The sequence below is a fragment of the Aythya ferina genome, assembly GCF_964211825.1.
Source record: "Aythya ferina genome assembly, chromosome: 4".
In the NCBI taxonomy this organism is placed as follows: Eukaryota; Metazoa; Chordata; class Aves; order Anseriformes; family Anatidae; genus Aythya; species Aythya ferina.
Window position 1 is genome coordinate 1,245,560 of NC_140300.1, and position 12,129 is coordinate 1,257,688.

The 12,129-nt window shown below is 41.9% G+C and overlaps 1 long non-coding RNA gene across 1 annotated transcript; it reads left to right on the forward strand.

The window, feature by feature from the left end:
* The first annotated feature begins 519 nt into the window (after positions 1-519).
* Positions 520-4,912, forward strand: LOC311436657. The gene is made up of 3 exons (XR_014693005.1): positions 520-625; positions 1,156-1,386; positions 2,819-4,912. It is a non-coding gene; the product is annotated as an uncharacterized lncRNA (long non-coding RNA).
* Positions 4,913-12,129: the final 7,217 nt, after the last annotated feature.

Here is a 12,129-nt window from a genome sequence, read left to right on the forward strand (position 1 = left end):
ATAGCAGCAATTAAGAACAGCTATTTGCAGGCAGGGTGACCGCGAGGTAAAGTCCTGCAGTGGGTCGTTGTGCAACCCTGCTTATTTCTCCTGAGTTGGCCTTGTGGAAATATTGGCTATTCTGCTTTGCATGGAGAAGACTTTCCAGTTCATGCCAGGGGCCTTTGCTGCAACCACAGGTTCTTTTTGTTTATGCAACTGCGACTATCATAAACATTTCTGAGTGCAATGGTTTACCTTGACGCTAAAATTTTCTTTGCAAAATATGTTGACCTTTCCTGCTTTCAATTACCAGTTAGTGTTGTGTTGGGTATACGTGTGTGCATGTTGTGGGTTCTTTATGTGTGTCATAACCTCTTTAGACTTCAATGAATGAACAAGAAGCAATTCTCTGGAGTCTCCTTCAGAGCTCACGGAAGGCAGCAAACACAGCAGCGTGGTAACTCTGAGAACATTCCTGATTGCATCTGCATGCACGGTCTGCTCCTCTCCCAGACAGCTCTGCTCATACTCCCGTTCATACACGGGGAACAAACCACAGCCTGCAGCAAAGTGGAGGATGATGGTGAGAACAGGCAGTTCTCCTGGACCACTTCACATGGCAGTAACCAGATTAAAACACAAGGCAAGACAAACCTCCAGCCCTCCACATGCATGCACTGCCTGGGATGTGATCAGAAATGTTCTGACTGCTCCTCTGAGAGCTTCACCTGGGTGGGGAAGGGAAGGGAAGGGAAGGGAAGGGAAGGGAAGGGAAGGGAAGGGAAGGGAAGGGAAGGGAAGGGAAGGGAAGGGAAGGGAAGGGAAGGGAAGGGAAGGGAAGGGAAGGGAAGGGAAGGGAAGGGAAGGGAAGGGAAGGGAAGGGAAGGGAAGGGAAGGGAAGGGAAGGGAAGGGAAGGGAAGGGAAGGGAAGGGAAGGGAAGGGAAGAAATCTTGAATCGTTTTCCATTCTTCTTGACTAACAGTATTATAATAATGCCACTAATAATGGTGTTAACTTCTGCACTGTTATGAACAACATTTTCTAAACCCATTAATACATTTGACAAATTCTATCTTAAAAGCATTTTAGTGTTAATCTCTTCATAGTGAGAAACATCCTTTTCTCAGGGTTTCTACAGGTAAAAGAGAATACTCTTCATGTTTGTATTTTAGCTGCTGCAGCAGTAGGCAGGCGTAACCATCACGGAAAGGTTTCCATGTGTATTTGGTGGAAAACATCTAGAGGAACCTTGGGAAAACTGACCAAACCTCCCCTCTGCCTGCTAATCTCCTTGGGGATAAAAGGATGGAAAATCAGGCTATGGAACATTTATGGTTTAATTTCCATAGTTTGGAAGACATCCAGTTAGGAGAATGTGATACATGGCATTATAAAAACAGAAGGTAAGAGAAAGAGAAAGAAAAAGAAGCAAGTTCTGTATAATAATAAAAATAATAAAAAATAAAATTGAAAAAAAAAAAAGAGAGAAAAAAAAGGTCAAATAAATGACATATCAAGCAATCTGGCAGTATTTCAGCATAGAATATAGCAATAATCAACACACAAAAAAAAGCACTTTGGCATAAGATAAAATCTAGTAACTGAAGTGATGTATGGGAATATGGTAATGAGGACTGATGTGGTAAAACACTGGGAAAATCCTCTTTTGAAGGGGCATAGGCAGCGATTTTCCTGAGGCTGACAGAGTACCAACAGGCAATGCCAAAGCACCATAGGTCAGGCAGGAACAGAAAGGGGGGAAGCAGTGTAAGTGAGAAGCAACCAAATAAAAACACTCAGAGGAAGCCGAGGCTTTGAGGGAAAAGATAAGGGCAGCCAAAAAGTGGTCTGAGTTAATGGATAAGCAGCATAAAAATGTGCTTTTACCAATGTTTCAGGAGAAAAGGGAGGCACAGGGCACAAGTGACTCAGACAGCTGAAATACCATGTCCTTTTTATAACCTTCTGTCAGCAAGGAAAAGAAAGAAAGAAACAAGCAAAGAAAAAGAGAAAAAGGGGAAGAAAAAAAAAAAAAAGAAAATATAAGAAAAAGACATTTGAAGAATTGGGAATCAATTTGCAAAAATTGCTGTTGATATAAAAGAGGTAGAGAAATATGTGGAAAATTGGATAAGACATAAACTGGTCATTGCCAGGTGATATGGATCTGGAAATACTATAGTTACAAGTGAGCAAATTTTATCTACCACCCTGCAGAAACAGGTTGAGAGCAGAGGACTTGGAAAAAGTTAAGGTTGTGCCAGACTTCCAAACAATCAAAAGAATTGCACTCCTGGTAATTACCATCCTGGAAATGTAACCTCTGACTCAAGTACCATAATTGAATAAGTATGAAGGGAAAGGGCTTGGGAGCAAGCCTGAAGGTGGAGCCTGAAAACTGGGGCTGAGCATCAAGAAAATCTTCCTGGAAGTAAGAATTATTAACCTATGGAATAACCATCTCATAAAGAAGATGTGAGATTGGGAATATTTACACCTACATAAGATGGAGGACAGAAATGTAAGGGACAGGCCTGCAGTAGCAAAGAGATAAACTAGACAACTCCACAGTGCTTTTATCTCTAGTTTCTAGGTAGCAAAGGCACATTACTGCTGTCTTGGAGGACTGCACAGCTAGAAAATAAGAACATTGCAGGTTGAGGTGCTGATGTATCTCTAGGCAATGCAGATTACTCCTGCATTTTGAGGACATTTTAAATGGTAACCTCACTTTTTCTTTCTTTGCTGCAGCAAGCTTTCTAAAAGAAGAAAGTAGGAAAAAATTATTTGATCTCATCATTCTGATACCTGTCTATCTGTCTTTTTGTGCTCCAGTAGAGAAGATGAGCATTGGTAACTCAAATTCTGCTCCCTGATGTCCTTCCCCAGCAAAGCCACTTCTTTCTTCTAACAGGATGCTTCTGTGCTCAGGGTGGATGAAGAAAAAAAGCCAAGAAATGAAACCCAGATAGAGCAAAGGCAAGAAATACAAGGGAAAATCCAAGGGGCAATGAAGTGGATGGTGCATCAGGGAAGAGAAAATCTCAGAAACAAGCAGAGGTAGTGAGAACAAAAAGTGAACTCTTGGAGACAGAGAGGGTGGTGAAGGCTGCCTTTGTGCCTGGCTGAAGAGGAAGACAGGGCTGGTTCCTCGTGGCTAGCAATCAGTTCAGAAACTCTGTCTAGACAGTGTCCAAGGTGCAATCCTCACACAGCAGATCCCTGGATGTTTCTCCATATTGCATATCCTACCCTGGTTTCACAAGGTGATCATCAGCTTCACAAGGTGAAATGTGGCACAGGTAGGGCACAGCTGAAGCCCAGAGCAATGCAAGAGGTGCTCCAGCTGTGGGGAATGTGTTAGGTCAAAAAGCCAGGGGGAAAAATTCCATAAAAATAATACAGAACCCCCTTCTCCTGGAGGGAGATATTTTGTTCGAAGCTGTGCAGCCGGCGCTGGCAGTGAACTTGGCTGGGGAACGACATTCTCTTTCGATGGATGCATCAGTCACAGTTTTTGCCCATTCCTCAAGTTCCTTCTCCCTGCTAACCAGCATCACTCCTGCCTTCTCCAGGCTGAGTCGCAGCAGGTTCCTTCTCATCCAGCTCCCTGTGGTGGGCTGGCCTGGGGGAAGCATGGGGTAGGATCTGCTTGCTGTGTTTTTTTAAGCATTGTTTATAGTTTACTCCTCCTGAGCACTCGTATATTTTTGTTTCAGCCCACTCACATGCACAGCTAGCACACACTCAGGCCAGGGCTCCACGCAGTCCCTTAGCACCCCAGGACTCTACATCGTTATCTGAAAACCGCAGGAGACAACTTTTATTTGAAAAGAAAACAGTCATGTCAGGCTATTCCTCACCCCCCTGCCCCAGCCTGAAAGTCCCCACTCTGTGTCCTGAGTCTTTCTTGGAGAGCAATTTTGCATACCGAAGCTAAGATTGTTCTCAAAGATGCCAAAGGAATTTGGTTCTTCAGCTCCCAAGGAAATGCTCTGAAACAAGGCATACACTTATCCCTGATCACTCTGAATATTTCCACTGATAACATTTTCAGTAGACTTTTCCTCTCCCAGCCCTGGAAAGGAAGGTACTGCTGTCTTCACGACCCACTGGAAGCAGTATGATGTTTGATGTGCCTTCTACCTAAGATGCTTCTTCAAACCAGCTTATCCACATAGCAGCAATCCCTTTCCTGCAGAGCCTAATGGAAATAGGTGTCAAGGTAATTACCATTACCATCCTTTCACCACAAGGAAATGAGGCACAGAGAGAGCAAGCAGGTTGCTAAAGCCATGCTGGAAGCATGTAGCTTGGTCAAGGGTTGAATTCAGATTGCTCAAAGACAGCATCATGTCATATTTGTAATGTTGTTACCTCCAAGTCCTGGGTTTTATGCCCTTTTTTTGGTGATAGGGCTTTGTTGGATAAAAAGGGGAATATAACAATGGTCCTTTTTGCCTGGTGTCTTTGGGAGACCATTCTGCTCACATGAACACCAGCTCCAATGAGCCGTTCTTCCTGGAAGCCACTGGTTTTATAACCATGGCCAACTCTCTCTCAGAGCTTCTTGTAGGCAAGGAATTCAGTCGGTGCCCTTTGGCTGCCCCAAGCTCATTGATAGTGAAGGGTGTGATGAAACCATACACAGGCATTCACACATACGTGTGTACACATTCAGTGTTCATACCAATGGAGGAGGCAGAAGGATTTTCAGGATGAGGGTCACAAGATGAATTGAAGTGAAGAAAAATTTGGATGTGCTCTCAGGAAAATATTTGTAAGTGAATATGTGTCGGGCTGAGGACTGGTCTCCCAGTGGGAGAGGAACAAGGGTGGAAGCCCCATGACTTCAGTCATTTCAAAGTGGCCAGGACAAAGCCCTTGGGACTATACAGTATGGAAAATCCTGCCGTGTCTGGGGTCAGCGGATGGACCAAATGACCTAGTGTAATAGGTCTTTTCCATCCCTGATTCCAGTGAGTCTCTGAGAACCCTTAAGACTTAGTGGGAACCATAAAACCAAAGACCTATGAATACAGTTCGCATACCAGGATATTAATGTCATTGCCAGACCTTTGGTCCTTTTGGCAGAGCTAGCCAGTGGACCTGGGAGTCCCTCCAGCATCTTCTTTGGTGGCTTTAAGGGTTCTGATTGTAAGTCCTAATCCAGCCATCTGCTATTGTGCTAGGGCAGATCAAACTGCAATGTGCGTAGAGAAACAGTAATAAATGAACATGAATTGTTCTCACTTGTTTCATTTCTTATTTGATTGCAGAGTGGTCTCCATTCCCCCCTTCCTTGCAGTAGAGACAAGTCACCTTGGCTGTTTGTACATATTTATGGCATCCTTTATGCAACGATGGCAGGATTTTAGTGCTATGGATGTGAACAACAAACTTATTTTACTTTCTGTTCTTCAGTTACTTTTAATGGAGATTTGGGCAAATTTCTGTGGCAACTGGCAGGTATTTAGTGGAGCAAAGGTGTGAAAATAGCTGAGGACTTGGTGTTGGAAAAGTACTGTTAATATGAGCATTTGTTGGTTGCTCTCATGAGGAAATTTAAGTGCCATAAGACTGAAATGATACAGCTTTGATTTTACATCCCATCCACATATCCACATAATGATAATTCCAGCACATACAATGCTTTTTCACAGCAGGCAGAGACTTTTTCTCCGGGGAGAAAAAAAAAAAAAAAAAAAAAAAAAAAAAAAAAAAAGTAGCAAGCCTGATCTGCTAGGATTATGGGGTTTTTAATGGCTTCTTGTCATTGGCCATCTTGTGTCAATCTCAGTCAAGATTTCCAGAAGTTTCTAGGATGATTTGGGATGTTGCCATTTTGGGGAGCCAAACTGTGTAGAACCCTTGTGCAAGTGTTTGTGTTCATGTGCAAGTGTTTGAGATGATGCTGTCAGTAAATCAAAACTGATAAAACTGAATGGAACTGTAAATTTGTAAAGGGAAGAACCTAAAAAATGTTGATTACTTCTGAAAATCTTGGTCAGCTCTGCCTGTCACCCCCCAAAAATTCTTTCTCGGCCCAACTGTAGGAATGAACAGTGGCAAAGAGATTTGGACACAGCTCAGCTACTTGCTGCATCTACTTCTGCACAAATCACTCAGCTTAGAAAATGTGTCAAGATATGCAGAGGAAGAAATAATTGCCCAGACAGAAATGAGCCCTGGATGTGTCAAAGCAATAGTCACACAAAGAGTTTTAAAACACTCAGGATGGAATTTCTTAGCATGGTCCAGGGAGGTTATACCCAGGATTAATAGGATTAAACTGTGCAATGGAAAGATGAGAAAATATTTCAACAGCCTGCTGGGCAATAGAGTATATTCTGACAAAAAAAAAAAAAAAAAAGATGAGCCACTGCATCATCCATGGGAAACAACTGCCCCAGTTCTAGCTTTGGGCTGGCACCAATGACAATGGTTTGCCAAATTTTGGAACATGAAATGTGAACAAAGTACACCATCATTATCCTCCATTGGCACTGCTCATGGGATGGAGAAATGGGTCACCCTACTCACTCACATGATTATTACATGCTTTTTCAGAGCCAACTACCTTGCCTTCACTAGCTTTGTGGTCTTTTTGCACCATGTTTTCTCTCTTGACATTCTGATATGAAGAAATAGGGTGTCGTGAAGGCACTGAAACATCCCTGCATATAATTTAAGAGCAGTACCAAGAAGATGAGGAATTCAAATAGACTGAAGGGTTTCCAAGATAGGATGAGAAGAACTCACTGTTTGAAACACTTTGCCTGGAAAAAAAGACTGCTAGAGCCATCATCTATTGCTTTTATTTCAGAGGAATTAAGAAAAGAGTATCAAATTGGGTGGTATTTTAGGGTGGGAACCATCTAAGTACAAATTAAGTTTTCCAAAAAATAGTTTAAGTGATGCAACACAAACCTCTCTTCTTTGCTGGCATTAAATTTGTTTGCCAGAACTAATTGGAGTGTCTTTCTTTTGGTAAGACATAAACCAAAATCCCAGTGGCCACTCCCAGTTATCCAAGTTCTTCAGTCTCTCTCTTTTCTTAAGTAAAAGTAGGTGTATGCTGGTTTCTAGGCCAAAATCTGATTCATATTCTGCCTACCCACATTTATTTTTACAGTAATTTTAACTGGACACGGTTCTTCAGTTGGATACAATCATCCTTTTCTCTTCCTGTGCTAAACTGATGTGTGGTTATGGTTGCACACTTTCCAACTTAGAGGCAGATGCATTTTAGAGTTGGGTAATGCAACCTTTATGTTCCATGTATATACTAGGAAGTTCAGAAGCAATGGTATGGAAAAGACTATGTGCAGGAGACTCGTAGAGCTATTCTGCAAGACTAGGCAATAATCACCTCTGAGAAGATCTGTTCAGCTTCCTCTTCTTCATAGGATACAGCCAAAGAAGGGAACACTCCTTCAGATTTCTGTCTAGAAATGAAATCAGGGAAAGGAGGATTCAGTGAGGTTGGCTATTCTTTCTTTAAGTTGTGTGCTGGCTCTATGAAGCTGAGGTTCCAGAAGCTGAGCTCCACTGAAGGTGAGAGACACAAAGAGTGGACTCTGTTTTCTGGGAAACAGAGAAAGTTCATTTTGAAAGAGAAAGTGCTGATGAGAAAGAGCTGTTTGGTGGGAGGGAGGGGGCAGGTGGAACCAGTGAGTCACAGAGGATCTGGGACGCGAAGACAAATAGGAGAGAATATGTGATACTCCAATGGGCTATGTTCCAGGCCCGGACCTCCTCATATGGACTTAGGCAAGTTGTCTGGAGTCATATCTCTCACTTCTTGACCTTAAAAAATAGGATCAAGAGTCGTCAGTACTCATTATGGGAAACTCTCAGAAATTCTGAGTCTCAAGTTCCTCTTTTTAAACATGGTATACTAAGAAGCACTTATAATTCTTTCCTTATTTTCAGCCAAATCCTCAATATCTTCTTTTATTTAACAATAATATCAAGTTAGAGGTTCATTAAACCTTCAACTCATTAGGAGAAAACGAACCTCCTGGAGTCTGCCAGAGCCTGCAACAGACTGGGTATGATGACAGAAGCTGCCACCAGATTGCTTAGCAATTCTTAATACTAAGCAGAAGAAGTCTGGATTGTTGTGATGAAAGAAATTGCAAGCTAATCAGGAATAGGCAGTGGTTTGCATCAGGAAAGCATATTTTTTTTCTAAGAAAATCCAGGAATGGTCTCTGGTACAAGTAATAGTTTATTCCCTGGAAAACTGGTAAGACAATGCCTGCCATTTCCTGGACTTATACAAGACCACATGGGGCAGACCACAGATCTGTGTGGCACTGTGACATCCAGTGATACGCATATCCAATGACTTCGGTTGTGAAAGGCAGTTCCAGGGATGTGAAGGTACCCAACACAACATGAACTGTGGTCTCACCAAGGGCAGGATCAGGAGGCCAGATTCGTTCTTTCATTTCCCTGCATGCAGAAATGTCAGTTCTCTTTTTCTTGCCTTTGCCCTCTGCTAATTCAGCATAAGGGATAATCCCCTTGAAACCATCACCTCCCTGGTTGGTGATAATTGCTCCATTTTCGAGGGATTAGCACACTGGAGCCTGCTTGCTGTGCAGCAACTTCCCTGTCAGAACGGGGAACTTTTGTCATCTGGGGACACAAACATCCATTCACGTTCATGGAAGCAGTTCACCACTTCCACTCCGTCTGAGCTGACATTTCACTGTCTCTGACTTCAACAAAAATGGGCTCCAGCTTTTCTATTTTTATTTTTCACATGGTCTTCCTTGCTTGCCGTGCTTTAATCAAGGAAAACCAAAATAAAGCTTCTCTCCATCAGAACTCAGAAAGCCCCTCTGAAGGAGGAAGCTGTTGGAGTCAGCAGACATATCAGTGAAAGAATGAAGGTCATACTTTGCATAATATATTTATCTTGGAAAACATAATTTTATTCAGGCTATCCAAGAATTCAAGTGCTGAAACTAACACTAAGTCAACAGCACTTATAGTAATGAAATAAATTCTTTATAACAATCCAGCAGAAGGAGTTGACAAGGGTTTTGAATGGCTTGTTTTTATTAAAATTCTTTCATTCTTGCAAACCAGCATTGTCTGTGTTTCTTGGATGTGGCCAACGTAGAGACACCGTGCAAAGTCTAAGCTGTAGTTTATTTAGTCTGCCTGCCTGCAGCAAAGAAAAATAAAATGCTTAATAAAAGATTTCCTTCTGTGGGAGACCCTGCAATTTGCAGATTGTAAGATAAGGGGGCTGTTTAGAGGAAGGTATAATTCTACATCTAAACAGAGATGGCATTCCCAGTAGAAGTTAATAGGAATATATCTTCAGCATTTGGTTAACCACAGACCTGAGTGAGAGCCACTAGAATTGAAAGCTTAAACTGTTCTTAATTGTACTGTAAAGCTCAAATGAAAATATTTTTTATGCTCAGTCTTCTTTAATCTAAACATGATTTAAATTCATCTGTTCTATTTACCTACTGACAGTAGTATATTAAACCTTTATTTCATGACTTCTCAGATGTACTCTATGTATGCACTTGAAGTTTAATTTCCAGTGGCCCTAAAACTCTGACATTCAGTTGTGTTATAACTACACCGTTTGCCTGAGCAGCAAAATATAACTTCTACTTCAGATCATGTTAACTTTGCCTGGGGTTATGTTTCATCATGTTGTTATGAGATATTGTGTGGGGGTGATTGCTGTTGCTCTGCTCAGGCACTCTAGGCAAGACGGTTGTTGCCTGTGCAATAAACACTCTGGAAGAGAGCATGTCCTGAAGAAGTTTTCCAGATCCTCTTATTTGATCTTGAAAACTGAAAACTTTCTTAGCTTAAGTGTCTTCCCTTTCAGACTTCCAGCCTAACTCTGGAAGTAGTCACCACATAGCCCAAGGCCCCATAATTTCATGGGACTTCTCTCTCTTCCCACCAGCCAGAGAAACTCCATAAGTTTGCTGTCCAAGCACTGAGATGAGGCAAAATATAATATATTTTTTTCCCAGGTGATCTAAAGAGGAAAGAACCAGTCAAAGTCTTTGCAGCAAGCCTGTAGCAGAGCCAAGAAGACAACTCATGTCACCTGCATTTACTTCTCGTACTTTTACCACAAAATCATGATGCATTTTCTTCATCTTCCTGAAAACGCCCAATCTGTCAATGCCTCATAAAGTTCAGACCAAGTTAAAATTTGCCTTCCACTTAGAGTTCTAACAGCCCTCATGTAAAAACCTTTGAAACTTTAAAATGAGAGAAAGTGGGCCATATGTCTCAACAGACATTGAATGAGATTTAAACCAAAATCTTAGGCTCCAGCAACCATTGAAGTTCCTACACTACTATGTCAATGATCTGAGGTTTTGGTTTCACAGTTATATAAAGATGGTTATACTTCTTTATATCCTTCTCCTCTTCTCTTTGTTTCAGCAGAGAAGCAATTTAGATTCTGCTTTCTGTCTTCAAATCCAGCATGTTACTGCTATAGATCTGGAGGATGGAGACTGCTTTACAGAAAATCCCATTCAGTTGGCTTCCAGAACTAGGTTACCACTCATACTGCTTGCATTTTTTTTTCATCTTATCTCCTTTAAGAACAGTATTTGTGCAACATTTCCTATAAACTGGGCCATTAGGAGTTAATATTTCTTCTCTACCTCCTTTTAGGGCCAAATTTTGCTATCTGAGCCTACACTGAGCACATATAATCCACAAGTGACCTTACTGTGCCAGAACCTCTGCGGGTATAAATGGCTATAACGCCCATCTATTTTCAGATTTTGTACAACACCATAATAATGGCTTTCAGTGAATCTACACCAATTTACACTAGCTGATGTTCCAGCTAACTGAGTTTAGTGCAACTAGTCCTGGAATAAGAGGTGATACCATGTTTGGATCAGTTGTCTACCCTAGCCCTGGAGAAAGAGTTATGTGCTTAAAGCCACTATGTTAAAATGTCACCTTCTTATACAATATTGTTCCCTTGATAGCTGTAGGTTCCAAATGCTTACTTTATGGGGAAAGCACTTTTTAAAATTTTCCTTAATGTTTTGGAGTTTATCCAGTTAGAAGAACCTCAGGTCTCCAAACTAAACTGAGAGATCAAACTCTGCGCACATTATCTTGACGACCACCAGAGCCTGCATAAACATGATTTGATTCTCAGACTATGGGTTGGGTTCCATGCTGTTAGGTGATCAATAAATGCTAGAAATAAATCAGCTTTCTATTTCTAAGGTGGAAAAGCCTTTTAAGAGCTATTCTTGTGCTGTTCTTGTAGCATCTTTTTTAGATGTGCCTGGGGTTTTTGACCATGCATAGCCAGAGTGAGCAATGGCAGAGGCCAGCCTAGGGTAGTAGGATCATCTCTGGTTCTTGCACTTTCAAGCCAGGGCACACTGTTGGATCAGTGGTTAAAACAAACACAGGCTTCTGTAGTAGGAAAGAGTGATGGAGCACGGCATTTGCTGAAGTACAAACTGTTGTACTGAAGTGTTGCTTGGACCACAGAGCCCAGGGATCCAGCACGAAGCATTAAAGCTGGGGGGAAAACCAGAGGAAATTAATGATTGAATAATGGATTCCAAATGTTGCAGTTCAAAGTTAAATCCTAATAATACAGTCACTTAAGGGTATGCTGAGCTCCAAAACAGATTGTTTTTCAAGGCAGAGTTGCAGCAAGGAGGATTCTGGGTAATACTATCTGAATTCCCAGTAAGGTAATAAGGGAAAGATTTAGCTACGCTGAACACTGCTCTGAATCTGTTTGCTTCTGTGCATGCAGGAACAATCGCGGAGCACTCTTCCCAAAGCTTTGCTTTCTGTGTTGACTGTTAATCCTGGTGGCAGGTGGCTGCCTGCCATCTGGAACATCTTTGCCCATTAAGATTCTCCCAGAAAGAAAGAAAATAGCTTACTTAGTAGACGGGCCAGGTTTTTAGGAGAGTGCTTCTGTACAGCAGCCCTGGGTCAGTGCTCACGGCTAGATGGATTGGCTCAGACCATTGGCTCAGCATATGGGACTACTCATTCCCATCTTCCAGGGAGGACGAAACAGCAAGTCTACCTAGATGCTGCTTCTTCTCCCAGATCCTCAGTTCACCTTCTTGCTGTACTATTCTTGAAGATACCAG